Genomic DNA, 5,043 nt, shown 5'->3' on the forward strand with positions numbered 1-5,043 from the left:
TTACCCCTGGCATCAAGGTCCTCTGCAATCTGGCCCTAACCTAGCCTTCCAGCATCCCTCCCTGCTGGAACTTTCCACTCAGACTCACTGCTTCTCACACATACCTTATGCCATTGCTAATTCTTAAGCCACCAGATTGCTTCTTGGGCACATGAGTCCATGTGGACATGGCTAAATCTCCTGCATGCCTTTTGATATCTTGACATTTGGAATTGAGCTGAGCAACTGCTCAGTGTGAACAATGATTCTACACTTTAAGGAACTGGGGACATGATCTTTCCAAGATAAAAGGGCTTTTCTTTCTTTTCTGGTTTCCTAATGCCACCTCAGGTCACATTCCACTGTGTGGAGCCCAGACAATTATCATGCTGTGGCCAGAGATGTTTAATTGGACTTTAAAAGATGAGAAAGCAGCAGGGAGCTGATTGTCAGCTCTCTGACAAGACTGTGCCGCATAGGTGGCCAGCAGCACAGAGGAGGGCTGGCCTGCCCAGTGTCATGACTGTCTCCACCCCCGGGGCAGTGAGGTTAGGAGAGAAGGGGAAGATGTAGCAGTGGCAGGACAGCCTTCAGCAGACTCAGTGCCAGATTGTCCTATATCCCGTTTGTACCCCAAGAACTGCTCACTCAGGAGGCAACAAAGACTTCTTTTTTAAAATTACCCTTCTTCTTAAGAAAAACTTCTCTAGGCCTTCATAGTAATAATTTATTTTTATATTTTTATAATGCATTTTCATCTCCATGCAACCCTTTAAGCCTCTGAGGTAGGTCAGGGAAAATATTAACACTTCCAGTTTATAAAAAAGTAAACTAGATTCATTATGCTGGGATGTGAGTTTGCCAAGGTTATGCAACTAGTAAATGGTTAAGCCAGAACTGCAGATCAGCTGTCAAAGATCACTGATGCAACAGCAGATAAAAGCTATTTCAAACAGGACAAGTATACTACTCCAATTCCTGCTTCTTAATGCTATTCCCTGAAGAAAAAAGATCCCTTTGTTGTGACAAGTGTGTGGAGAGCAGACTATGCCCTAAAGGCTAATTAAAAAACAGAGGTTCCCACATCCACCCTCCATCCTGGGATTGGACTGGCAGAGACTACACAGAAACATAGACATTTCCAGAGAACACAAGGCTATCTATGTGCTCCACTGCCTCTAGGCACTGGGGAGTCCCTAGGTCCATGAGAAAGCTGAGAAAGCTACTGGCTAAGGAAGAGAACCCATGGGTGCTGCTCTGAGCAGACGGCATGCATTGTGGCCATGAACCCAGATCACCTGATTCATTGTCAAGATGAACAGGGCTCTGGCAGGTCAGATCTGCCACTAGATATGTGAAGTGATTCTTTCACATTATTTTTCTTTTTTCTTTTCTTTTCTTTTTTTTTTTTTTTTTTTTTTTTTGAGACAGGGTCTCACTCTGTTGCCCAGGCTGGAGTGCAGTGGCACAATCATAGCTCACTGCAACCTCAAACTCCCAGGCTCATGTGATCCTCCCACTTCAGCCTCCCATGTAGCTAGGACTCCAGCCACACACTACCACTCCCAGCATTTTTTTTTTTTTTTTTTTTTTTTTGTAGAGACAGGGTCTCCTTATATTGCCCAGGCTGGTCTTGGACTCCTGGCCTCAAGTGATCCTCCTGCCTTGGCCTCCCAAAGTATTAGGATTACAGGCATAAGCCACCACACCCGGCCTCACATTATTTTCCTCAGAAAGATCTGAGATAGGAGAAAACCTTGAAAATTAACGTATTTTCCTTCTCTTGAACTTTAAGGCTGCCACAGCCCTCACTCTCATTTGTAAAGGCTTAAGGATGTTTTCCGGAAACTACAGAGGGTAGTTTAAATTTTCAACCCTTTAAAAAGTTGAAAGTTATCCTTTCAACATTGCCTGTGAACAAGTTTTCATTTTTCTTTCAGTAGAATCTACACATCACTACGAAAATATAGAGGGCATTTCCCCAAGCAATATAGAGGGCAATAAAAAGGATTCCCTATTTAATAAATGGTGTTGGGAAAACTGGCTAGCCATATGCAGAAAGCTGACACTGGACCCCTTTCTTACACCTTATAAAAAAATTAACTCAAGATGGATTAAAGACTTAAACATAAGACCTAAAACCATAAAAACCCTAGAAGAAAACCTAGACAATACCATTCAGGACATAGGCATGGACAAAGACTTCATGACTAAAACACCAAAAGCAATGGCAACAAAAGCCAAAATTGACAAATGGGATCTAATCAAACTCAAGAGCTGCAAAGCAAAAGAAACTGTCACCAGAGTGAACAGGTAACCTACAGAATGGGAGAAAATTTTTGCAATCTACCCATCTGACAAAGGGCTAACATCTAGAATCTATAAAGAACTTAAACAAATTTAAAAGAAAAAAACAAACAACCCCATCAAAAAGTGGGCAAAGGATATGAACAGACACTTCTCAAAAGAAGACATTTATGCAGCCAACAAACATCTGAAAAAAAGCTCATCATCACCGGTCATTAGAAAAATGCAAGTCAAAACCACAATGAGATACCATCTCATGGCCAGTTAGAATGGCAATCATTAAAAAGTCAGGAAACAACAGATGCTGGAGAGGATGTGGAGAAATACGAATGCTTTTATACTGTTGGTGGGAGTGTAAATTAGTTCAACCATTGTGGAAGACAGTGTGGCGATTCCTCAAGGATCTAGGACTAGAAATACCATTTGACCCAGCAATCCCATTACTGGGTATATATCCAAAGGATTATGAATTATTCTACTACAAATACACATGTACACATATGTTTATTGCAGCACTGTTCATAATAGCAAAGACTTGGAACCAACCCAAATCCCCATCAATGATAGACTGGATAAAGAAAATGTGGCACATATACACCATGGAATACTATGCAGCCATAAAAAAAGGATGTCCTTTGCAGGGACATGGATGGAGCTGGAAAACATCATTCTTAGCAAACTAATACAGGAACAGAAAACCAAACACCACATGTTCTCACTCATAAGTGGGAGTTGAACAATGAGAACACATGGACACAGGGGAAGGGGATCACATACCGGGGCCTGCCAGGGAGTAGGGGGCTCAGGGAGGGATAGCATTAGGAGAAATACCTAATGTAGATGACAGGTTGATGGTTGCAGCAAACCAACATGGCATGTGTATAGCTATGTAACAAACCTGCACGTTCTGCACATGTACCCTAGAACTTAAAGTATTAAAAAAATTATTTTAATCCCAAAAGTAACCACTAAAAATATGCAAAGAGCTATAGCTAAGAAGAATTAAAATGAAATACTAAACCATATTAATTCCCAAAAAAGGCAAGAAAAGTGGAACCAAGAAACAAGTCATATCAGAAAAATAGAAAACAAATAAAAATGAGAGAACTAAATCCAACCGTATCAATAATTATCTTAAATGTAGATTGGCCAAATGCTATAATAAAAAGAAATAGATTGTTTATACTAGATAAAAGTTATGATCCAACTATATCTTATCTACAAGAGATACATTAAATACAAAGACACATATAGGTTTAAAACTTAAAAATTGTAAAAGAAATATCATGCAAACACTAATCATAGGAAATATGAAATGGCTAGATTAATATCAGTCAAAATAGACTTCAGGATAAGAAAGATTACCAAAAATAAAGAACAATATTTCGTAATGACAAAAGGGTCATTTCATCAAAAGGCATAGCAATTATAAATGTGTGTTTAATAACAGAGCTTCAAAATGCATAAAGCAAAAACTGAAAGAGCTAAAGGGAGAAATAAACAAATCCACAATCACAGTTAGAGATGTTAACACCCCTCTCTCAGTAATTGACAAAACAACTAGATTATTAAAAATCAAAAATGATGTAGAATATCTCAACAATGCTATCAATCACCTTAACCTAATTGACGTTTATAGAACACTAGGCCAGATGTGGTGGCTCATGCCTATAATCCCAGAGTTTTGAGAGGCCAAGGTAGGAGGATCACTTAAGGCCAGGAGCTGGAGACTAGCATGGACAACATAGCAAGACCTCATCTCTATTAAAAAATTAGCTGGGCATGGTGGAACAAGCCTATAGTCCCATCTATTTGGGAGGCTGAGCACACCACTGCACTCCAGCCTGAGTGACAGAGCAAGACTGTCTCTAAAAAACTAGAACAAATAAATAAATAAAATAGAACACTAAACTCAACAACCACAGAATATATATGTTGTATATTCTAACCATGCTGAAATTAAATTAGAAATCAATAACAAAAAGATATCTATTACAGCCCCCCAAATATTTGAAAATTAAACAACACATTTTCAAATAACCTATGCATCAAAGAAATCGCTTTTCGTCTGACATCTCAGCAAGGCTGCAATCGACTGCTCTGCGAGCTTCACAATGCCATCCAAGGACAACAAGAGGAAAGACCCCGAGAAGTTAGCCAAAAAAGACAAAAACCCAGTGAACAAATCCAGGGGCAAAGCCAAAAAGAAGTGGTCCAAAGGCAAAGTTTGGGACAAGCTCAATAACCAAGTCTTGTTTGACAATGCTACTGTAAGGAAGCTTTGTATGACAAACTCTGTAAGGAAGTTTCCAGCTATAGGTTTATAACCCCAGCTGTGGTCTCTCAACAGTTGGAGATTCGAGGCTCCCTGGCCAGGGCAGCCCTTCAGGAGCTCCTTGGTAAAGGACTTATCAAATTGGTTTCAAAACACAGAGCTCAAGTCATTTACACCAGAAATACCAAAAGTGGAGATGCCACAGCTGCTGGTGAAGATGCATAAACAGGTACAGCTGACTGTACATTTGGAAAAACAAAACTTTATTAAATAAAAAAAAGAAATCACAGGGAAATTAGAAAATATTTTTGAACTGAATGAAATAAAAACATATTATATCAAATTTTATGGGATGCAGCAATGCAGTGCCTAGAGGGAAATTTTTAGTGTCTATTGCTTATATTAGGAAAGAAGAAAGATTTAAAATCAATTATTTAAGTTTCTATTTTAAGAAGTTAAAAAAAGAAGAGCAAATTACACCC

General features: G+C 39.1%; 1 pseudogene; it reads left to right on the top strand.

The window, feature by feature from the left end:
* The first annotated feature begins 4,400 nt into the window (after positions 1–4,400).
* On the top strand, positions 4,401–4,786 carry LOC129034250 (small ribosomal subunit protein eS25-like; annotated as a pseudogene).
* Positions 4,787–5,043: the final 257 nt, after the last annotated feature.

The sequence above is a fragment of the Pongo pygmaeus genome, chromosome 2, assembly GCF_028885625.2.
Source record: "Pongo pygmaeus isolate AG05252 chromosome 2, NHGRI_mPonPyg2-v2.0_pri, whole genome shotgun sequence".
In the NCBI taxonomy this organism is placed as follows: Eukaryota; Metazoa; Chordata; class Mammalia; order Primates; family Hominidae; genus Pongo; species Pongo pygmaeus.